This window comes from Pongo abelii, chromosome 10 (genome assembly GCF_028885655.2).
Source record: "Pongo abelii isolate AG06213 chromosome 10, NHGRI_mPonAbe1-v2.0_pri, whole genome shotgun sequence".
Lineage (NCBI taxonomy): Eukaryota > Metazoa > Chordata > Mammalia > Primates > Hominidae > Pongo > Pongo abelii.
The window spans coordinates 78,075,988-78,101,539 of record NC_071995.2 but is presented as its reverse complement, the minus strand read 5'-3'; the positions used below and the strand labels follow the sequence as shown (position 1 = coordinate 78,101,539).

At 35.6% G+C, this 25,552-nt stretch overlaps 1 protein-coding gene across 6 annotated transcripts in view; it reads left to right on the top strand.

The window, feature by feature from the left end:
* Nucleotides 1–25,552, top strand: part of PPP1R12A (protein phosphatase 1 regulatory subunit 12A) — a 166,306-nt gene that overhangs the window by 27,684 nt on the left and 113,070 nt on the right. The window lies entirely within an intron of this gene.

Here is a 25,552-nt window from a genome sequence, read left to right as displayed (position 1 = left end):
AGTAGAGTGAACTTTCATCTTTGTAGGCACTGGCTCTGTTTATCAATTTCTTAATTTTCATTCCCTCCCAAGAAAATATATCACTTGATCTTTAATTTTTATTTTGTTTAACTTTTCTATTTTTTAACCTTGATGATATTTTAGTATAGGCTAAATCTCTTTGGACACTCAGAAGTTTTTCTCCCCCAATTTTTAAAGAAGTTCCAGAGTTCCATTTTATCTTTCTAGTTGTCTTTGAAAGCTAAAATATGTTTATTGTAAATTGAAATCATGAGCAGGTGAGTTTTAGTAGAGCTAAAAGAAGGACAGGGTCTGCCTATTCTTAATAATCTTAAGGTGATTGGAAAATATATCAAAAGACATTTTAATTTTCTTATAATCTTTTTCACAGGGACTTTCTTGTAGATGACAGCTGTACCTTTCCCACCTGCCTCTCTCTCATACTAATATACCTAAGAGACCTTTTGAGTGAGGGGAGATAGAGTTATTATAATCCGTATTTATATATTAATGAAGTACATTAAAAAATTTATACATGGATGTAAAGAGATTTACTGAGATAATTTATGTAGAATCAGTACAATAGGCAATTTGTAGGCTGGATGCGGTGGCTCACACCTGTAATCCTAGCACTGTAATTTGCCCGCCTCGGGAGGCCGAGGCGGGCAAATCACCTGAGGTCGGGAGTTCGAGACCAGCCGGGTCAACATGGCGAAATCCTTTTTCTACTGAAAATACAAAAAAATTAGCTGGGCGTGGTGGTGGGTGCCTGTAGTCCCAGCTACTTGGGAAGCTGTAGCAGGAGAATTGCCTGAACCTGGGAAGTGGAGGTTGCAGTGAGCCAAGATCGTGCCACTGCACTCCAGCCTGTCCAGCCTGGACGACAGAGTGGGACTCTGTCTCAAAAATAAATAAATAAATACATACATACATACATACATAAATGAATAAATAAATAAACCAGCACTTTGTGTACAATAAGCAATTTAAGGCAAGCTGCTTTTTTTTCCTGATATTGGCTAAATATTGATAATATTGATGTGTTTTAGCTTTTTAAAAAATATCAATGGTAATATATCTGCCGTATAGAACATTTAGAAAATAAATAAGAGAAAAAATTACTCTCAGCCCTTTACTCTGTGTTAATATATTGGTGTACTCCTTTTGCCTAATTTTTATGTGTTTGTGTGTATTTTTATATACTTTGTGTGTATTCTAAATGTATTTTGTATATTTGTGGGTTAAAAACATTCTTGTGATTGTACTATACAGTTTTTTTATCCCACTTATCATATAGCTGATTTTTAAAGTTTTTATCATTAATATTAATTTGGATGTTTATAATTTTATTAACCATTCCAATTGTGCTTCTAGGTTTTTTTATTTGCAGTTCACTCATTCATTCATTTGATTATTCATTCAAATAGTAAATATTGTATGCTTGCTTTGGTGCTAATATTTTGATGAATATTTTGATGCGTAAGATTTTTTTCAGTGAAAGTAGGATGATTTCCTTAGCTGAGCATCTCCAAACTGACTCTTCGGGGTGAAAATGGAGGAATGTATTAAACCACTCATTATAAGCATTACCAAATTGTTTTCAAAGTTTCGCACCAGTTTGACCACTAAGAATGTGAGTCTGTTTTACTCTGTCCTCACCTGCACTGTACACAATCATTTACTTCTTTCAGTTTATTACAGATATGGACAGTTTTCCACATTTAATGTATTACAGGTGGATTATATAAATTTTAAAAATACGTGTCAGTTTCTTCCATTCAATGATTTCTTCTACAGGAGATGCTTGATTCAAAATCATAATTAAAAATACATACATGGGTTAAGAGTGAAGCAAAGACTATCAAATGTACAAATAAAAATATGCGTAATTGGAAAGATAGTTATGATACCAAATAAATGACTCAAATTTAAGGCTATATATATAAGTAGCCTTAAATTAGAAAGTATCTGCAGCATCCTGCCTTCAGCAGGAAGGCAACTGAAAAGAACACTGATTCTGTGTCTTAGGTTTAAATCCTTCTGTGCCACTTACTAGTTCCCTGTTTTTATTAACCCCTTTGAGTTTGTTTACTCTTTTGTGAAATGTGAATGGCATAAGAATGTAAAATGATTGCCAGAAATGACAGGGAAACAGATTTGGATGCCTCTCCTTCAAAAAAAAAAGGAGTGAGGGGGGCAAAACAAAACATTCTAGAATAGGATATTTGAACAACTTTTCTTTATGTGGTTCACGCTCTAAATTAATTTGTTGTTAAGCTCTAGTAGTGCTATTTTTAGGTTTAATGGGCTTTTCAATTTTATTTTGTTAGAATGTTTACTCAGAATTTTGCAGAATAGACTTTACAAAGTTGTTTGAAGGCTGTTAGGTATACTAAGCCGGAAAATAATAGCTATAGTAAAACATGAATAGAATTAGTGAAGAAAGGTATTTTAGTAACATAGCAGCTGGAAGAAAGATTAACCAAGCCATGCGTGAATTGAATTACAATATAAAATGTTAAAATAGATTTTCAGACATGAATTTCACTATTTTAGGTTTTAGAAATGTTTTTGTATTTATATTTGAATTTACCTTTGTGTGGTTTTGGTATTCTTTTCCGAGTGAACATGCTTCAGTGTGTTTTGAATAATTGAACAACAGTTCTTTTCCCCTCTTGGTCTCCACTTCTACACCACACACACCTTCACTGAGAATAGATCACCTTTTGGCCCTTGTAAGCACCAGTCACCTAGTGCTGTTGCCTTTCAGAGTTGAATATGGAGCAAGTGAAATCTGCAGATACTTTCACATATATTAAGCAGCCAATTGCTTAATAAAACATTATATTGTAGGGTGTTATAGGTATCAAAGAAATAGAGAGCAAGTAATAAATGTAGAGGGAAGAACTTGTACCACTGGAATGAGCTACTTTATACTCTTTATACAAGAGTCTTTTCCTCTTCAGAGCTTGTGAAATGATAATAATATTCTGCAGCAAGGTTTTCGTCATGAGGATGAAATGAGAGGGATATGTGAAAGTACCTAGCACAGCCTTTCCCACTATAGGGAAAAGGGAGGTAATATTTGAGTAACCACTCCATTCAAAATTTTTTGTTAGGTAGTGGGGCACATACAGAAAGTATCTGCCTTTGAGTTTCCAGTCTGTTGGGGATACAGAATGAATGGATCTGAGATGACTTTAGTCATTTAGAACATTTTTTTCTGTTTAATTAAGCACCACATATAAGTGCCATCATTTTATTCCGGTCAAGCAGAATTGGGAGAAAAAGGGGATATACTCCTTTTTTTTTTGGAGACAGAGTCTTACTCTGTCACCCAGGCTGGAGTGCAGTGGTACGATCTCGGCTCACCACAACCTCCACCTCCCAGGTTCAAGCGATTCTCCTGCTTCATCCTCCCGAGTAGCTGGGATTACAGGTGCCCATCACCATGCCTGGCTAATTTTTATATTTTTAGTAGAAATGAGATTTCACCATGTTGGCCAGGCTGGTCTCGAACTCCTGACCTCAGGTGAAAAAGGGATACACTTTTACATAAAAGTAAACTTTCTTGATTGTAGATGATGTCAACAGGCAGATTTTCAAGGAAAATATCTAATGTGTTGGGAGGGAGAGGTAGAGTTATTGAGTAGGGGGAAAAATGGGTCAGCTAGAAAGTAGTAGTTGTATAATGTGGTTTTACATTTATTTCTTTTTTTTGGAGAACTGTGAATTCATGATTGTATTTATGTTTACCTTTATTTTCTCAAAGAATTAATTGTAATAAGCAAAATAGATAAAAGATAGCATTTATGCATGAAACTAGAAAGCAAGACATGGACTTACAGTATCAAGATCCAGATTGTGCTATATAGAATACAGATTGAGTGTCCCTCATCCAAGATACTTGGGACCAGAAGAGTTTCAGATTTCACCTTTTTTCTAATTTTGGAATATTTGCATGTAATTAGTGAGGTATCTTGGGGATGGGTCCCAGCTCTAAATAAGAAATTAATTTACACCTCATGTGTACCTTATACACATAGCCTGAAGGTAATTTTATATGATTTTTTTTTTTTTTTTGAGATGGAGTCCTGCTCTGTCACCCAGGCTGGAGTGCAGTGGCGTGATCTCAGCTCACTGCAACATCTGCCTCCCGGGTTCAAGCAATTCTCCTGCCTCAGCCTCCTGAGTAGCTGGGATTACAGGCACACACCACCACACCTGGCTAATTTTTGTATTTTTAGTAGAGATGGGGTTTCACAATATTGGCCAGGCTGGTCTCGAACTCTTGACTTTGTGATCCACCCGCCTTGGCCTCCCAAAATGTTGGAATTTACAGGCATGAGCCACCACGCCCAGCCTATATGATGTTTTTAATAATTTTGTGCATGAAACAAAGTTTGTGTACCTTGAAACATCAGAAAGCAAAGGTGTCGCTATTTCAGTCACTCATGTGGACAGTGTATAGTTGTTTGGCATCACCATTACTCTTGACTGAATTTATATGCTACTGATAAGCAGTCATTTTCTTACACGTACATGTGTGAAATTTTTTTTTTTTAACCTTTCGTGGGTATGCCTGCATGGAGGAATTGGGACATGCACGGGAATGATAATTGCATCTAAAGGGAGGAGGATCCTGTATAAATTATATGTTGTGTACCTACATTTTAACTTTGATCTGTCACATAAGGTCAGGTGTGGAATTTTCCACTTGTGGCATCATGTTGGTGCTCAAAAATTTTTGGATTTGGGCGTATTTTTGGGGATTCAGATTAGTGATGCTCAACCTGTAATATAAAAATGTAGGTTTCTCCTTGATTGTTATTTTTGGTAGAATTAGTTAAAAATGACTTTATGAGGTAAACAGCATGGAAGCAGGAAATTGTTTTTAAAAAGGAGTGAGTTTAATATATACACCTGTGTACCTGTAAAAATTGAAATTAAAAAAAATTTTTTTTGAAGTTTGAAAGGCCAATATCCATTTAAAAAAATCTCTTTGAAAACTGGTAACTTGTCAGTCAGGTAAATGTTTGTTGAACTGAATCTCATTTAATTTTAAAATAAAAATATCACTTTTTTTCAATTTGAGGTGTCAAAGATTTCAAGACTCTAGCATAAAATTGCTAGAAAAATTGGACCAATTTATTGTGGGGATTAGATGAAATACTGTATGTATAAAATAATATATAAAATGTAGTACTAATGAAAGGGCTTAAGAAGAAATGTCATATTTTCAGATTAAGCATTGGTACTGATATTATTAGTAACACTTGAGGCTTAGAGGAAATGGTGTTGTTTGTTAGAAACACTTACTATAGATTTGATACTGAAATCTGCTTTGGAATTCTGCATCTCTCTTAAAATAATTGGAGATATATGAAGTAGTTGGCACTCTTTAAGTTGAACCAAGCCGTTAGAGAATAAGATCTCAAATCTTTAACAAGACTTATCAGGATCTGCTGACTTTTGTAGTCTCTTCTCTTGTTCATCTGTATTCTAGCTACACTTCCCTTCAGACCCTTAAATATCCTGAGCCCATTCATATCTCCAGTCTTATATTTTCCCTTTGCCTAGAACAGTCTTTCCATCCCTTATCCTCACCTTCTCTTAACTCCTATTCGTTCTTTAAGTTTTGTAACAGGGAAACAGGGAAAGTTTTCCCTGACTCCCTGTCTTATTCTCCAGAAACTTGTCTTTTCCTATTAGCACCCTGTTCTTTCATGCCTCTTCTCCTAGGGTGTAATTATGTATTTATTTGTTTGTTTATTTGTCTAGCAGTGAACCCAAGCATTATCCTAGTGCCTGGCACATAGTGAGTTCTCAGTAAATAATTGTTGAGCAATTAAGTTAAAATATTGAGTAACTTCTCTTTGGATCTTAATCTAATTTTTGCTTTGCTTTTGCTTCCTTCCTCATTATCTTTTGGGGGTGCATATTCAGTTAATAACTGTTATGATTATTGCGTGGTAATATTTACCTTTAAGGAAGCTGTGCACTTGTCACATACTTTTTTTTTTTGTAATGACACCATTCACAAACAAGGACCAAGTTAAGTTGCAGTAAGCTTACTTTTTTACCTCCAGAGAAATGAAAACATGTTCACACAAAAAGTTGTATGTACATTTTTATAGTGGCTTTATTTATAATAACCAAGAACTGAAAGCAACTCAGATGCCCTTCAGCTGTCATGTCAACAACCGAAATGTCCTTCAGCTGCCCTTCAGTAATCAAAGGAGCCCTACTGAAAGGGATCAGCTGGTCTGGAGAAAGCTGGTATTTGAGCGTGATTACTACTAAAATTTTCCTTTGGAATTGATCCTTACTTTGATGGCTCATGTAATCAGCCATCTCAAACAGTTACTTCTGCCAAAAAGCTTATCCTAATTGGTTCCCGATCTAGAGCCCTCTATTGTGTGTTCTTACATTCTTACATATTTCTGTAACGGTTCTGTAATTGTTTATTTACTGAACTGTTCCTTCCACCCAAAATAGAAGTTTCTTGATTTTGTCTTTATAGCCTTCTCACCTAACATAGTACCTAGAACATTGATTGCTAGATATTCAGGAAATGTTTAATGGTATGAAGGATTCTTTTCACAGTAACCTGTTTCAAGGACTTCATCTTCGGGCCTTGAAGAGAATGGACACTTGGAAATTCTCCTCCTGATTTATTTGGTGCATAGATTCCCAGATGAATAGTTAAACTGAGATTTTTAGTAGATGGACAATCCTTCTATGGTTTATGACATGTCATTGATTGCTGCATTGATTTTGGTACATCTGGGGTGACTATTTAGAAGCCTTCTCCTCTTAAAATTCATTGTGTATACACCCCAAAGTCATGTAATTACGTTACAGAGAATTACCATTCTGATGGAGTGAAGATACACCTTGGGAAATACTTTAAAATCCTGGACAGAAACTGAAATATATATCTGAAGGATATGTTCATAGGTATTAGGTTTAAGGATGTTAAAGCTATAGCCTTGAAAAGCTTTGTTCATGTTTTAAGTTCCCTGCCATTTGTTTCAAAGGCACATTTACGGAAATGTGTATTTCGTGTGTATTTATTCAGCAAATACTTGTGTGCCTATTACGTGGTGGACCGTAGAATCCATCAATGAATTCACAAAGCATACAAAAATCCCTGCACTGGTGGAGTTTACATGGAGCTTATTTGCTGCCTCTGTATGTTTCTATATGCGTCTGTGTAGATATGACATCGTTATAGGACAGGCAGCATAATAAATTGTTTTAAGGATGTTTTGTATTTTAGTAGAGGACTAGGATAAAATTGGAGGGCCATTGCTAACTCTTCATTATCTGTTTAATAGAGACAAGACAAGACAAATACATGAATAATATGCAAAATAACATGAATGGTACAACCAATGCCTATTGTATTCAAAAAAGGGGAGATGTTACACTAATCAGAAAGGCCAAAATGAAAAAACCTTTCATGTGAGCATCATGAAATGCCTGCGATGATGTGGCACAATTGGAACTCTCATTGTTGGTGATGTAAATTGGTACAATTGCTTTGTAAAGATGTTTGGTATTTTCTTATAAAAGTCAGCGTATACCTGCTGAGAAATTCCACTCCTTATGTTTACCCAAGAGAAAAAGAAAACATATGTTCTAAGAAGACTTATTCATAGCAACTTCATTCTTAGTAGTCAAAAACTAGAAATAGCCCAGGTGTTTATCAGTGGTGGAGTGGATGATCTATGGTATAGATATATAAGGGAATATTTATGCAGCAATAAAAAGGAGTGAACTACTTGATAACCACAACAGCATGAATGAATCTCATAAACATTTTGCTAGAAGCCTTTCACAAAATAAAGATACGTTCTAAGATTCCATTTACATGAAGTTTTAGAATGGCCACTCATCTTATTTATTGTGGTGGGAAAAAAAACCCAGAACAGTAGTTGACTCTGAATGGGAGAGACAGACCAGAAAGGGACATGGGAAAATTTTCTGTAGTAATGGTATGTTCTGAATCTTGATACAGGTTAGGTTGTGTGCACTGGTTTATGCATTGATAAGACACAGTGAATATATATATATATATTTAAGATCTCTGCATTTCATTGTATCTAAATTTTGCATCAAAAGAAAATGGAATATATTGAACTCTACTTAATGACAAACATGCTGAATTATTTAAGGAGACATGTACTCTACAGTTTTACTTTTTTGGTACTTTCAAAGTAGCTGTATTAATGTGTAAATAAATGACTGTGGATAGATAAGTGTGCTGAGCAAGTAGTAGCATATTAATAGTATGATCTAGATGGTGATTATATAGGTGTTCACCGTAAAATTCAACTTTGCTGTATGCTTGAACATTTTCATACAATAAAATGCGAAGGAAAAGAGGAATAGTATATATGGAAGGTAGCATAAGGAAATTTTAAAAATGTTTTTATTTAAGTAGATCTTAGGATGTAGAGGGATGGAAAAGATTTGTTTTGGTTGAGGGAGGGTGTGAGTTGGTATAGGCAGAGATGTCGGAAAGGCATTATAGGAGGAGGGAGTAGCAATAGGAGAAATACCAGGTTAAGAATTGGACTAGTGATTAGTTTTGTTTGGCTAAAGTACAGGGCAAAATATTGCAACATGAAGATGGAAAAGTAGAAGGCATTTGTGTAAGAAATCATTAGAAGTTCAGTTTGTAAGTGGTAGACTATTTCTTCCTTCGCACCAAAGGGGAAGGAAGATGAGGAGTGTGAAACTGTAAAAACTTACGTGGAAAGAAAGAAATCTTTAGATAATAGCCATTGACCATTTCCATTTTCTTGATAGTGTAAGGGTATAGCTATTGGATATTTATTTGTTTTTTGAGACGGAGTCTCACTCTGTCGTCAGGCTGGAGTGCCATGGCACCATGTCGGCTCACTGCAACCTCCGCATCCCGGGTTCAAGCAGTTCTCCTGCCTCAGCCTCCCAAGTAGCTGGGACTACAGGTGCACACTGCCACGCCTGGCTTATTTTTTCTTTTTGTATTTTAGTAAAGACAGGGTTTCACCATGTTGCCCAGGCTGGTCTTGAACTCCTGAGCTCAGGCAGTCCACCCACCTTGGCCTCCCAAAGTGCTAGGATTACAGGCATGAGCCACCGCGCCTGGCCAGCTATTGGATATTTATTATAAGTGGGATTGTGGATCAGTGGGATTTGATACCGGTGAGATCTTAAGGCAACTGTCAGAGATTTGAGGTGATAAATAGAATGTGTTAGGAATTCTGGCAGTAGACATTTAAAAAATATCTGCTGGTAGAGTATTACACTGAGTTTAGTGTGAAGCCATTGAGGACCAAATCCACATAGTTTCTAAATTCTCCTAGCATTGTTTGACAGCATCTGTGTGGGAGAAGAGAGCAAATTAATGGTATTACTCAGTCCTAGAGATTGGCAAGGGTTACCAAGAATCCTGAGGTGCAGTGAATGTGTAGTTGAAATAAAGAGGCGGCAAGTAAAGCCTGTGAATGGTGGTAGACTGGAAGAGTTGGAATGAGTCAAGAGTCAGGAATTCACAATGAGGACAAACGAAGATTCAGTTTAAAAAGGGTGGAGGAGATGCAGGATGTGGTACCGCGTTCTTCTCTGCTGAATTTCAGAGTTCTAAAGTCTTCACAGTGAAACATTTGGAAGTACTGGCATCATCCTCCACTTGATCACATAAACCTAGAACTTAGGAGGCTTGTTGTTTTTTTTCTTTTGTTTTGTTTTGCTTTTTGGTAACCTGATTTTCTTTTTTCTCTTTTTCAACTTTTATTTTAGATTTAGAGGGTACATGTGCAGGTTTGTTACCTGGGTATATTATGTGATGTATCTATTACCCAGGTACTGAGCAAAGTACCCAACAGTTTTTCAACTCTTCCCACTCTCCCTTGTTCCCTCCCCGACTCCCCACTGTTGCCATCTTTATGTCCATGAATACAGTACCCAATATTTAGCTCACACTTATAAGTTAGAACATATGGTATTTGGTTTTCTGTTCCTGCGTTAATTCAATTAGGATAATGGCCTTCACCTGCATCTTGCATCCATGTTACGGCAGAAGACATGATTTCGTTATTTTTTTATGGCTCTCTAGAATTCCATGGTGTGTATGTTTAATACCACGTTTTCTTTATCCAGTCCATCATTAATGGGCATCTAGGTTGATTCCATGTTTTTGCTGTTGTGCATAGCGTAGCAATGGACATGCAAGTACATGTGTCTTTTTGGTAGAACAATTTGTTTTCTTTGGGGTATAGACCCAGCAATGGGGTTACTGGATCGTTCTTGGGAAGTCTTTAGGAAAACTTCTTGAAACTTATTCTCTTAATCTCCACCTCAACAAGATTGTTTTAATTTTTGAATTTTTGCTGTGAGGATAATCTAAACTATATGAACATGGATTGCTAGATGAACAAGATGAATTACTCCTTTAGAACTGATACACTCCTTCTTAATTTCGGTTGCATACAATTGCATTTATGCTGTGAGTTGGTGCCAAATAGAATAGGTTTATTGTCATACACAAATGAGGAAAGATTAAGATGGATTTAAATCATCTTTGCAATAAGTGGGGGCCAATTCCCAGTGAAATGGCATCACTCACCCCTTTACGAACTAAAGAGAAAATGGCAAGAAAATGTACAATATATTTTGCACTGGCCTCAGTGGCTTACGCCTTAAATCTCAGCACTTTGGGAGACTGAGACGGGAGCATCACTTAAGCCCAGGAGTTTGAGACCAGCCTGGGCAATGTGGCGAACACCTGTCTCTACAAAAAAATACAAAAATCAGCTGGGGAAGGTGGCACGTCTGTGGTCGCAGCTGCTTGGGAGGCTGAGGTGGAAGAATCACCTGAGCCTGGGAAGTTGAGGCTGCAGTGAGCTATGTTCGAGCCACTGCACTCCAACCTGGGTGATGAAAGTGAGACCCTGTCTCAAAAATAAATAAATAAATAAGATTTATTTTGGTTTAGATATGCACTGAAACATATATAAAGGCCTAGGTTTATGCTATTAGCTATTTAAATAACTTTGTAACAAAAATAATTCTAGTCAATATTAGGGATGTCGTTTTAGAAAGGTCTTATGTTACTCATATTTGAAAAATTCTGTTGTACCAGAATAAATTTAGGTCCTCCTAGCATGGTTTATAAGGCCAGTCACAACCCCTCCTTCTTATCTCTCCTTAATTCTCTTTAATCACCTACTATTCTTTCTTGTACTTTATGACCCTTCAGCAATATTAAATGTTCTCTATTTGATATACTACTCCTCTTTTTTTAAAAAAAAAAAAAAAAAAAAACAATTGTTTTAACCTTCACCATTTCTTTATCCTTAATGACACAGATCAGGTTTCTCCTAGAAGCCTTGCTCCTACTTAGGCTACTCCCTAATCTCTGAGCTCCTACAAAATACAGCATTTGCTGTATTATTTTGTTTTCACATTGAGTCTGTTAAAATCATATATTTAATAAGGCTCAGTATTAGTCATGATTCATTTTTTTGTATTCCCAGCATATAGTACCTTATAGATGATAGTAATTGTTGACAAAATCTGAACAGTGCAGCAGTGCTGGTGAAGGGCATTGAAGTCAAACTGTGGTTTTCTGAAAGCTATTCTCTGGAAGAGGAAGTTTATTACTATAATAAAATAGAGGCTTGGGGTATACCTTTATGTCTTATGTATACAGTCTGTTCTCTTAACATGAAATAGCTGTATCAGAAAATAGTTCCATTGAGCTTTATACATTGCTATTTTGTAAGCTGAGTTGCTTCTATTTCCCTCCCCTCTTTTGGTTCTATAGTACTTAAAAATTACATCATACAGTGATTTACTAGTATATTTTAATTTTGAAGTCATGAGTAGGCAGAGTTGTAAATAAAATGTAAATAATACAAAGATAAAGTATTAGCATATAATCTTTCTACATTTTCTTAGAGTTTCTCTTGTTTTTTTTCCAGGAGCCCTGAAATTATCTGCAGGAGTTGCTTCATGTGATTGCTCTTTTTAATTATCTCCATGTGAAGAAAACATTGCCAATAATGTTAGCTTTCTTTTTCTCGGCAGTAGTCAGTTTTGACATTACTTGCTTATGGGCTAGCCCTCTACATTTTAAAGGGCATAATTTCTCTAATAAACTTTTCCCCCCATATTGGAAACTTTATGACTTAAAAATATCTGGGGAATAATCATTACTCATAGAACTGACACAGAAATTGTAGAATCCACACACGTAAGCATAAGGACTTTTATTTTACTAAGGAGACGTCCTCACGTGATTTTTTTGTACTCTTATTTTAGGCTCTTTAAAAAAAATTTTGGCAAATTAAGAGTTGCAAATTAGTATGAAAGATAAAAAGTTGTCAGATAGTTTTAAGAGGAGACAGCTGAAAGCAAGACGAAAGGCAGACAACCTGCTAAAAGCAAACATAATTCCCAAAAAGCGTATTAGGTATTTTAGCTGTGTAAACTATTGGTTATAAGGACATTGTTGTGTAACAGCAGAGTGTAATAACTGATGCAATAATGAGTAAATAGAAAAAAGTTAAATTACATTTTTGTATTTGTTTAAAATGAAAAAGGAGTGTGTGATAGATTTTAGGAAGATTTCCAATAAAAGACTTTTTTTAAGGCAACATCAACGATTTATATATACTCCTTTTTGTGAATTTGATCATAATATTTTATAGGAACATTTTTGGGATCTATGACGGTATGTTTAAGTGAAACTAGAATTTAAAAATATGAATCCTCGGGTGATAGCTTAGTACCTGTGTGTGTGTATTTTATTAGATTTGACTTTTTCCTTGATCTTTCCATCCATGGGAATCCCAAAGCCTTATATGGTCAAGACTTAGCTTTTTAGATTTCTAGTGAAATGCAAGGCACCACTCCAAAAAAGAAAGAAAAGAAAAAAACCAGCTAGCTGGCTTTTACTCTGTCTTCAGTTCTTTTTGCCTGCCTTTATTACCACAGTAGTTAAATTACTAAGAACCTTCTGTGCATTGGTAGTCTGTCTTACTAGAGGGAGGAATTCCTTTTGTGGCAGTAGTTTTGTGCTACAGTGCTGTTATTTTAACAGAACATTATATGCTGTTGGTTATGTAATTTTTTAAAGGAAACTTAAAAGCAGTCTCATTATGTTATGTCACTATAAGGGTAGAGAGGGGTTAGATCTTCATGTGGTGTAACTAGGAAGTGTAGGTTTCACTGATTGTAGATACTAGGGAAGGTGAAAGCAAAATTATTACTTGCTTGGAATCTTTCTGCCATGGAACTCCTGCTACCTGAATAGAGGGCACAGGTGATAATGAGGTGAACATTCAGGAGCAGCAATGATAAGTGACAAAGGGATGCTAGGATAACTTACTTCTACTCTGGTATGTTCTTATTTAGCTCTAAGTACTGTTATCTTTTTGCCTTGAAGGATATGATTTTTCTGAGTGGTCATGAGTATCACTTATTTATACATTTAACTCCAAGATGGTTTAATAGTTTGTAGAAAATTTTTAGTATCAATTACACATTTTTCATGTAGGAAAAAGGAAAGTGTTATTTGCCTGTTTAACAAAAGAAAATTGGAAAAGGTTTTTACAATGTATCCATTCTCCTGTAGTAAGTCAGCTATGATACAGAAAAATTTCTCTGATCACAGTGATTTACAGGTGACAAAGTATTGGCAAACTATTTCCTCGTCCTACTAATGAAGCTAAATCATACTTGTAGACAAGGTTTCTTTCCTTCAGCATTTGATTACTGTCTAATGTGTTCTAGATAACGTACATATAGTAACAACTAATATGGGTTCTTGCTTTTGAGAGCCCGTAGTGTAGTGGAGGCAGAAGGGGGAGAAAAGGGATGAATGTAAAGATAGTACATACGAGTAGATAATTATACAATTTTTGAAGTATGTTAGGACAGGTATGTTATAATATCACAGAAAATGGTGGGAGGCAGTTATTTAACCTTAGCTACATTAACATAGGCTAGAGAAGACATTAGAAATAAAGGATTAAGGTGTAAAAGACTAAATAGAGACATCTGTAGGGTCTAACAGTGTGTCATCCATTACTCAGGGCACCCTTTATCTTCCTCCAGAGAAGTTAAAAGTCCTAAATTACTGTAGTTAATTACTTTTTTTTTTTTTTTTGAAATGGAGTCTTGCTCTTGTCACCCATGCTGGGAGTACAGTGGTGCAGTCTTGGCTCATGGCAACTCCACCTCCCAGGTTCAAGCAGTTTTCCTGCCTCAGCCTCCTGAATAGCTGGGATTACAGGCACTCACCACCACTCTCAGCTAATTTTTGTATTTTTAGTAGAGACGGGGTTTCACCATGTTGGCCAGGCTGGTCTCGAACTCTTAACCTCAAGTGATCCGCCCGCCTTGGCCTTCCAAAGTACTGGGATTATAGGGATGAGCCACCACACCTGACCTCAAAGAGCATTTATTAACATTTTCCGTTCAGTAGTTTCATGGAAACAGTTTGGGAAATACTGTGATAATTTTTTTTTTTTTAAATAACTTTACTCTCAGAAGGGCTCCATACTGACAGTTGTTTCAGGAGGCAGATTAAAAATTTAGGTGTTCTTGTTTCTGCCCTATTACTTCCCCTTTTGACAGGATAGTGATCTGCTTTGAAGGGGTGTTGAAACTTTAAATATAAAAGTACTAGCATCGAAGAAAACGATTGAATGAATGAATTATGCAGTAGAAAATTTATATTTCCCTCAATGCAAATGTATAAAAGTTGACATTTCTTTTTTTAAAAAAATTATTGCCATTTGCCCTGTCTCCTCAAAAGTAAATATTAAAGGAATAATAATTTTTATTATTTTTTAGAGTAACTCTGGTTAGACTGTTGTTTTGCACAGTTTTTACTTGTTAATCATGAGTACTGCCACATTATCAGACAATCATTATTTATTGGTTCTCAAGTTATAATTTCAGATTGGGCATGTTTAAGAAATGGAGGGTGGTCTAGTGTTATTAGAGCTTTGAATTTGTGGAAGTAGAGAGAGAGGACTAAGTTTAGGTAACTCTTACTTGCTGACATTTAAGAAGGGTGAAAATACAGGAGAAAAGACAGATGTTATAAGTTGCAGAAGGGAACATAATGTTTGGATACACATAAGCTTAAGCAGTGAAGACTGGTATGAATACTTTATACATTCATCAGAATTCAACAGTGTGGCCATTAGTTATCACTGCATAGTAGATTACCCCCAAACTTAAAATACCAAGCATTAGCTCACACTTTCTGTGGGTCAGGAATGGATGACTTAGCTGGGTGCTTCTGACTAAAGGTTTCTCATGATATTTTCCTCGAGCTATTGGCTGGGACTGCCGTCTCATCTGAAGGCTTGGGTAGGGTAGGGTGGGGATCTGCTTCCAAGTTCACTTACGTTATTGGCAGGCCTTGCTTCCTTGCCACATGTGTCTCTCAACATGGCTGCCTTCCAGCATGACATTTGGCTTATCCCAGGTTGTGAGTGATCCAGGAGAGAGCAAGAGAGGAGGGTGCATGCCAAGATGGAAGCCATGGTCTTTTTATAACCTAATCTCAGAAGTGACATCTTATTACTTCTGTCTCATTAAGTTTGTAAGAAACAAGTCACCCAGTCTAGGGGAGACAATTACACAAGTGTGTGACTATCATGAGGTAGTGGTCATTACCACCTTAGAGGCTACCTGCTATAAGCAAACTAATATATTTGTGGTATTTTACATTCTTCAGTTTACATTGCCATGTACTTAGCAGTTGGTTCCTATTTATTATGCCTTAAGAGCTGCTTGTTATCTCCCTTTCTCACTATTCAACAAGATACTTGAATCAATTTTATCTTTGCTTCTTTCCCCTCTGCCCCCTATCTAAATGTTCAGTGCCCCTCTTATTTTGTGACTTTGAAGTATTAACTCCTGTTTCCTCAACTCCCCTTATCAGTGGTCCCAGAAATGCAAAGTAACTTGGTTGTCTAAAATGGAAAATATTATTTAGTTAAGATAACCTATAAGATTTTTTCGATCCTTCACCATCCCCAGGATCCAGAATTATATATTCTTAACTTCATTTTTTATTTTTTTAAAAACATATCTGAATATAGCTGAACAATTACTAGGTTCTCAGTCTCTCTTATACATATCTTTGCTCTTTCTTTCTGAAAAGGATTCAGGAATGTAGTTCTCCCCTGCCCTCCAACTTTTTTTTTCTTTCCATGTCATGGCATGACAAAAAAAATTTCCCTTCTCTTCCAAAACCTTTCCCCTTTTTCTCAATTAGAGAGAGAAAGAGAGAGAGAGAGAGAGAGAGAGAGAGAGAGTGTGTGTGTGTGTGTGTGTGTGTGTGTGTGTGTGTGTGTATTCTTGAGGTTTCTGAAGTTACCCATGTATACTGGAGTAAGGAGAATTTGAGATTAGAGAGTTAATATTAGAAATTTATCTATGTGTGTGCTTATGTCTGATGGCCTATGAGTTTATTGCAGGCAAGGTTTGGCTCTCTTTTAAAAAGGTTTTGAGCTAGGCCTCCGTGCTTTATGTTAAAAAGTAAGTTGTTCAATTAATGTTGATTGTCCGTAACTAACCATCGTTTAATTAGAAAGCATCTTTTCAGAATCTCTTTATACAAATCCTTTGATATACTTTTGTTAAAAAGGATGCATATTACATATGCTTATTTTAATTAAAAAATGTTACAAGACTGAAGTAACGATTCAAATTTGGGTAAATTTTCCTTTACCCAAATTTTCTTAAATTTTCCTTTAAGTATTTTCTTAAGGATTTCTTTAAGATTTAGAAGATAGGCCTGAAAACATTTCGTGGATATTTTTACGTAGGATAATTTTTAACTGCATTTCAATTCTAGATGTACTCAATTGGTTGCTTACTGGGGAAGATGAGGAAGTCAGCACTCATCCATTTCAATCTTCATCTCATTTTATTAGCCATGTTACTATTTCTACCTTATTAGAGTGTATGATATTTAAATCCTTTCTAATTTACTTTGTATGAGTTTTTCAACCATCCTGTTTTGAATTCTGAGTTTATTTTGTTCTTTTGACTGGTTTTATTGTTAAATAAGATTTATCATCCACCTTTGATCTCTTATTTTATTCAATGTTATTAAGTAGCCTCAAAATGTAGGGCATTTCCTTTGGTTTTTCAAGTTATGTCCTCTTCCACACTGCTGTCTCTATCTGAAGTTTTACATGCTTATATACTGCTATGGTCTGAATATTTCTGTCATGCCTAAAAATTCATATCTTGGATTCCTTACCCCAAGGTGTGATGGTATTAGAAGATGGGACCTTTGGGAGATGGTTAGGTCATGAGGGCAGAACCCTTTTAAATTGAAATTAGTGCTCTTATAAAAGAGGCCCAAGGGAACTGCTTGCCCTTCCACCATGTGAGGATACATATATGAGTCAGGAAGCAGACCTTCACTGGACATGGAATCTGCTAGTGCCTTGATCTTGGACTTCTGACTCCAAAATTATGAAATAAATGTTTGCTGCTTGTAAGTCCCCCAGTTTATGATATTTTAAAAATAATAGCTCAAACAAACCAAGACACATTAACACCAGCCCCACCATTTCTTTTTTATTTTTTCTTCCTGTAGTATGTGTTGTTCATAGTTGCTGAATTAGGTTAGACTACAGAGGGCTGATTTGTATTCAAGGATTGGCAAGAAAAGTTTAGACCCAGTGCAGAATTGTATCAAAATAGCAAGCGCACAGTACAAATGTTGTAAACCAGATAAAGATACAGGGATATGGGAGATATTATTTCCCAGTCAGTGTCTCCCTACCTCATGTGTTGGTGGTCATTGTGGCTCACTTGGCATGAGGAACCCAGTGGGGAGCAGCTCAGAGCCTGGATTTTGTTGTCTTTTCTATCACTAGTCTGGTGGAGAAAGAAGCAAAGGGAGAGCCCATCAGCTTTCTCTTCTGCATGTTACTATGTAGGCCATTCCTTGCTGTGACATTCATTTACTAGGGCTCTATTTCCTAGTACCTTATAGGGCCTTCAGTTGAACTGGACATGTTCTGTCACAATTGCCATAGTGTTTGTTCTGTATCTTTTTAGAGATAATCCATATGTGAACAAATACACACACACAAAATATAACACATTGGTCAGAGACTACTCATGTTTTACATTTGTTTTTTTCACTTTGCAAAATATCCAGGAATTTGTTTCATATTAGTCCATAAATTAGTTCTTTATTGATGGACATTTAAATTGTTTCCTGTTTTACACTTACCAGAACTTAGCAAATAATTCTGTACATGTCATTTTGCACATGTGTGATTGTATCTGCAGAATAAATTCCTAGAATGAAATTGCAGTGTCAAGGGATATGTGCCTTTGAAATTTTGATAGAACCAAATTGTTTTGGGGTGTTATTTTACCTTTTGCTGCTGCTGTTTAGTTGTGTAGCCTGTTGGTTAGGGGTACAGATGCTAAAGCCAGACTGCTGAGTTAAAATCCTGAATTTTGCCAGTTATCATCTGTTAAATGGTAGTAATAGTTCTTACATATTGCGTTGTTGTGAAGATTACATGAATTAGTATATGTAAACTACCTGGAACAGTTCCCTGGCACGTATAAAAGTGCTATGTAAGTAAGGGTTAGTGTTTATTTAGGACATGGATTCTGTAAAATGTGGCTTCACTCTGCCATTTTTACTAGGAAGAACTTAACTCCGTATAATTCTATTTTCCATTTTCCCCTTGCTTCTGTGTAACTGCACTTTATTTATTTCCCTCCTGCCTCTTCAAGCTACTGCTTCTCAACCATCTGTTGTTTCCCCTTTCTTAAATACTCATGCCCTCTGGGTTCTGACATAGCTTTCTCTGATCACTTTTTACACATGCTGCTTGTGCCTTGTTATTTATTCCTCTAGCTTTGGTTACTGTGGGTGTCAGTGGTTCACAATCTAATGTATTTTACAAGTTAGATGGGCAACTTCTTTAAAGAGGAAATTTCTGGGCACCACCTTCAGAGATTTTGATTTCCCCTCTCCCCAATTATTGGTTAAGTACTTTAGTTAAATCCATAGCGTTTATCATAGCTCTTTTTGTTGTTGTGTGTTTAGTTATGTGTCTTGTGCTGGACTCTAAGCTGTGTGAATTCAGATATCTGGTCTGTATACTTCACCATTGTATTCCTACCAGCCAGCATAGTGTCTGGCTATAGCAGACACTCAGTAAATAATTGTTGAATTATTAATCTGTTCTCTTTATGGCCCACTTGTTTTGCTGAACACTGTTTCATCAAGAAACAATTAGTTAACAACTGTGTATATTAACTATGTTAATGTTTTGTTTTGGAAGACTGTAACAATTTTATGTCCTTACTATAGAGATGTTTTTGGGAAATAACTCAGTGACTTTAAGACGTTAATGACTTAAAGTGTTAATTAACGCTTTGGTGTGTATTCTTCCAGGCTTTTCATTAGACATTGCAACAGCAAGAATTGTGTCATATTATGAGTATTCTTTTATAACTTGTTTTTTAAGTAAATAGTAAGTAGAAGCTTTTGTTTCCCTGAAACTAAAATTTTTGCATTAGTATGTTTATTGAGTGTATTTATTGATTAAACCCCTCTAGCTCAGTTTGTGAACCACATCTGATAAACGATAGGATTCAGCAAGGAAACCTTTCTCTGTATCTGCCTTCCACCCTGTCTCCAGAGCGCAGACAGTAATGAGACCTGCATAACATTTATTTTCTCCAAAAAGTTTTCTTTATTTCCATTCACATTTTGAGTTTTCCTTTATTTTGCTATATCACTGTTAAATTTCATAGCATTTTCCTACTTACTTGCTTATCTTTTTTTCTTAATTGGGCATCCTGTGGACAAGATTGTTTATTTTAGTTCATCAACAAAAATTTATTGAAATAGCACTGTTAGGAATTATGGAGTGTGTAAGGCAGTTTCTATTCTTAAGGAACTATAATCTAGCCAGGAGAAGAGTGGAAATACATAAAATACTAATAAAGTCAGCATGTCTTCTTACACAGTACTTAATACAGTTTTATGTATACATACACACAGTAGGTCATAAATGCCTACTCATTTAAGAAATTAGTATTTTGGTTCACTACATATGTATTATGTATTTGCTGTATGCTAGGCATTGTGCACAAAGGAAGCAAGGAAAATATGCCCTCTAGTGTTGGTCTTTGTATCTACCAAAATGAATGACTTACTGCATTACGTTATATGTGGTAGGCAATCAGTAAAAATTATTCATGAAAGAATGACCCTGAAGTTCAATTTATTTTGTATCCCTAATGACTAAACTCCAGAAGAAATGCTGTTCCCTTACTAAGTCCCCAAATAAAAGTGTTGGCTTCTAAAAATCTAGGTTCAATGTACTACTTTATAGATTTTTATCAGTAAGGAAATAACAGAACTATGTAACAAGAATAGATAAAGAGCATATTTTAATCTTTGGATATTTGTGGTTTCTAGTTTTTGGCATTCTCATTCAAATATACAGTATTTGTTGAATGAATATTTATACAGTAATTAAATTACTTTTTCTTTAGAAACTTTTGTGGGTTTTTTGTCTTGAATTGTTTTTGTCAGATTTTTTTATATCCTGTATTTGCTATGTCTAGTTCATTCAGTCAACAAATATATATTGTGATCTCTCTTTGTTAGACACTGTTCTTCTGTAATTACTCTAAGATACTATATATAAGCCTCAACTTTTGTTTGTCCAAATGAAGAGTTCCCTATTGTCTAGCCATTGTGTATGTTTTGGATTTCTTATTCTAGTCATCTTGTCATTTGAATCTCATTTGAATATTTAATTATTATGTGGATAGATTTCTGTTTTTACATCTAGATTTTCACACCTGAGATAGTAGAAAGGTGAGAAAAGCTCAATTTAAATGCAATGCTGGACTCTTTGTTTTCATAACTAAATATAGATGGCCTCCTAAAATTGTACTTGCATTTCATTTGCCAGTATTTTAATGCAAGAGCTAGGTTTTTCTTTTTTATTGTTTAGTATAGGAGTACTGCTTGGAGTTTTTCTTTGTCTTTCTTGTGTAAACCACACCCATAATTCCTCCTTTGAAATGTCCCGCTTCAGTTTTCTTTAAAATAGAACAAAAACATTGCTTGGACAGTATCCAATTCAGTTCCTCTTTAAACATACTGACATTTATGTCGCCCTGAATGCTTGGGGCATGAAATAGTTTCTAGTATATACACACATTTCTGCTTGTACCAGTTGAGCTTGTCCTAAGAGTCATAAAGAATTGTTTCTGTTTGGCTGAATGTGGTGGCTCACACCTGTAATGCCAGCACTTTGGGAGGCCAAAGCAAGAGGATTGCTTGAGGCCAGGAGTTCTAGACCAGCCTGGGCAACATAATGAGATACTATCTCTAACAAAAAACAAACAAACAAAAAAGGAATTGTTTCTGTGAAGAGGAAATTGACTAAGAGAACTTCTGTACTCAAAGTAATTCAGACTGATTTGCCTATTACCTATCAATAATTAGCTGTTCCTAATGATTAGGCACAAATTGCAAGCATTTCGGGTAATGGACTATAATTTCATTTTCACCTAAATTGTTATAATTACATTGATACGCTTTTCTTTTGCTTTGCTCTTCTGAATCATATATAAACTTATGAATGAGTTTGCAGGAAAGTTTGTTTGAAGGATGTTTGTAATCCCTAAGATTTTCTTAGGGCATCTTTTAAAACTTAATCATCCTCTTAGAAACTTGTGGCAGGTGGAACTCTTACCAAAAGTGGCACTAAAAGGAATATTTGACAGTTCTTTGCCATTTAACTGTTTCATAATTTATAGTGGGATAAAAATGCATTCTAGAATAATAATATAAAAAGGAGAAAATAATTTAAATGGGGAAGAATTAGCATGGACTATATAAACAATAGTGTTTTAACTTTTTGACAGGTACTACTTTATGCGCTGTATATATTCATATATTTCTCATAGTAAACTTTTGAGGTAGTGGGTTCTATTATTATCCTCATTTTCAGGAGGAGACTGTGGCACACAAGATGGGAGTTTACCCAAGAACACCCAACCAGTAAATGGCAGAACTGGATTAATTCCAGACAGTCTGGCTCTAGAGTTCGTACTTTTAACAAAAATAATTTCAAGAAAAGGAATATAACAATGTTAGAATTTATTTCAAATGCTACTTGTTTTGTGATGGCAAGTTTACTCAATTTAATTATGTTTGTTTAAACATACTTGTTCTATTTTAGGAATGAAATTTAATGTTTTTTCAAGCTACACATGTCTCAAGATCTGTCTATAAGTCATGGACTCTGTCTGCTTTGAGCGTTGTATGAACACCTTGTTAACTCTTTGTTAGCAGGCTTCTCAATTTTTTCCTTATGAACATGTGCGGAACAATAAAAACAAAAGTTTTATGTACTTGAATTAGTTTACAACTCAAGTTGACAAAGCTGCCTGTACCTAGAATTAAATGACAAAAGTATCTTCACACAGCCATTTATTATTGGTAATTCTTCTGCATTTACATTCAAGAAAAACTTGAAGGTAAACCATGTCAGATAAGATTTTGAAAGTGTATTTGAGCCGTTCTGCTTCTTTCCTTATATGGTTCAGTAAACTGACCAAATTTAGTCAGAGATTTAAGTCAGCAAGTCTTGTTTTTCTTAATGTGCTACATGTGTTAGCTTTTGATTCTCTTAGCAACAATATTTTTATGGGCATGCTTTGCTAGTTTCTTGTATGTACTTTATAAATGTTGAGGACAACAGTTTGAACAATTTACACCACTAACTTGAGATTGATATATGATGTATATTTTGTGGCAATGCTTTTAGCATTTAATTTATAGTAAAATATTTCAAAAACATTTATAAACAAAAGAACAAGCAGATTTAACATTAATTGCTTTTGGTATTGGTATTTTGTTGGTGTTTCTTATGTCAACTTAAAAGTATATACATTTAAAATCAAAATTAGCAGTGTTTCATTTATTGGAGAATAGCTATTTCTGTGTGTTAATGTCTTTAAAAGAGCCAGTGTAATCCACCTTCTTCAAATGGAGAAACTTTAAAAGTTACCAATTTGTCATGAAAGTTTTATCTTAAGTAATGTCAAAGGATTACTCAAAAGATGGCAGATAAGACTCTATTCTGGATCTTGCTTACCTCACCATATTTGGCTTTGCGTCTTTATATACCAGACCTGTTTTTTACTTGTTCTTAACTTAAACTCAAGTATATGAGTCACCTCCAGGAAATATTCCCTGACGACCACCATTCCTTCTTAGTTCTCCTTTTCTCAGCTCTCATAAAAACCAGTGGACATGTCTGAAATTGCCTTACCATATTCCTTTTGATATAATCATCTATTTTTGTATTTGTCTTCTGTACTAGATGGTGTCTTGAACTTTCTATTTCTAGCTGTTTACTGACTAAGGTATCACAAATGTCTGTTTTCCAAGCAGAATATCCTGATCATAATTTAATCTTACCTCTTTCCTTACTGTTTCCAAAATCACTTCTCTACACTCTTTCCCTGAATGATTTCAAGTCCCATTGTTTTATTACCTCAATGCAGATAATTCCCAAATCGACATTTTCTTCTCACGTTTATTTTCACAGCTCCAGATCTATATGGTTAGATAGGTGTACAGACACCTATAAATTCAGCATATCCAAAACAAATAAAATTGTCATCTTTCTTTTCCCAATCTGCTGCTTGAATCTGTGGTGTTTATCTTCATGAATGGCTTCTTCCTGCATCTTAATTCTTCATATCTTTCATTAAACCTTGAACATTTCCTCCTAAGCTTCCTTAATACAGTTTCATGAGTACAGGCATACCTTAGAGATATTGTGGGTTTGGTTCCAGACTACCACAAAAAAGTGAGTCACACAAATTTTTTTGGTTTCTCAGTGCATATAAAAGTTGTGTTTATGCTATACCATAGTCTATTAAATGTAATGTAGCATTATATCTTTAAAAAATCATAATGCTGTAGTACATACCTTAATTTAAAAATGCTTTATTGCTAAAAACAAATGCTAGTGATTATATGAGCCTTCAGCCAGTCATAGCCTTTTTGCTGGTGGAGGGTTTTTTTTTTGCTTGTTTTTGTTTTGATGGAGTCTTGCTCTGTCGCCGAGGCTGGAGTGCAGTGGCACAATCTCGGCTCGCTGTAAACTCCACCTCCCAGATTCAAGCAATTCTCCTGCCTCCACCTCCCGAGTAGCTGGGATTATAGGTGCGCGCCACCACACCGAACTAATTTTTGTATTTTTAGTAGAGATGGGGTTTCACCATGTTGGTCAGGCTGTTCCCATACTCCTGACCTCATGATCCGCCCGCCTTGGCCTCCCAAAGTGCTAGGATTACAGGCGTGAGCCACTGTGCCTGGCCTGGTGGAGGGTCTTGACTTGATGTTGGCTGCTGATTAATCAGGGCGGTGGTTGCTGAAGGTTGGAGTGACTGTGACAATTTCATAAAATAAGACAAGTTTGCCTCATCAACTGACTCTTCCTCTCATGAAAGATTTCTCTGTAGTATGTGATGCTGTTTGATAGCATTTTACCCCCAGTAGAACTTATTTCATAATTGGAGTCGATCCTCTCAGACCCTGCCACTGTATCAACCAAGTTTATGTCATTTTCTAAACTTTTTATTGCTGTTTCAACAATGTTCACAGCATCTTCACCAGGAGTAGATTCCCTCTCAAGAAACCACTTGCTTTTCTTGTCCATGAGAAATAACTCCTCATCTATTCAAGTTTTATCATGAGATTGCAGCAATTCAGTCACATCCTCAGGCTCCACTTCTAATTCTTGTTCTTTTGCCGTTTATGCCACATCTGCACTTACTTCCTTCACTGAAGTCTTGAATCCCTCAAAGTCATCCATGAGGGTTGGAATCAACTTTCAAACTCCCATTAATGTTGATATTTTGACCTTCTTCCATGAATCACCAATGTTCTTAATAGCATGTAGAATAGTGAATTCTTTCCAAAAGGTTTTCAATTTACTTTGCCCAGATCCATCAGAGGAATCACTATCTGTGGCAACTATAGCATTACAAAATGTATTTTTTAAATAAGAAGACATAAAAGTGGAGATTACTCCTTGAGCTGCAGAATGGATGTTTTGTTAACAGGCATGAAAACAACATTAATCCTGTACATCTCCCATCAGACCCCTTGGGTGACCAAGTTCATTGTTGTTAGCAGCAATATTTTGAAAGGAATCTTTTTTTTTTGAGCAATAGGTCTCAATAGTGGGCTTAAAATACTTAGTAAACCATGCTATAAACAGATGTGCTGCCATCCAGGCTTTGTTGTTCCATTTATAGAGCACTGGCAGAGTAGATTTAGTGTAATGCTTAAGGGACCTAGGATTTTTGGAATGGGTAATGAGCACTGGCTTCAAACTTAAGGTCACCAGCTGCATTAGCCCCTGAAGAGAGATTCAGCCTGTCCATGGAAACTTTGAAGCCAGGCATTGATTTCTCCTCTCAAGCTATAAAAGTGCTACATGTCATC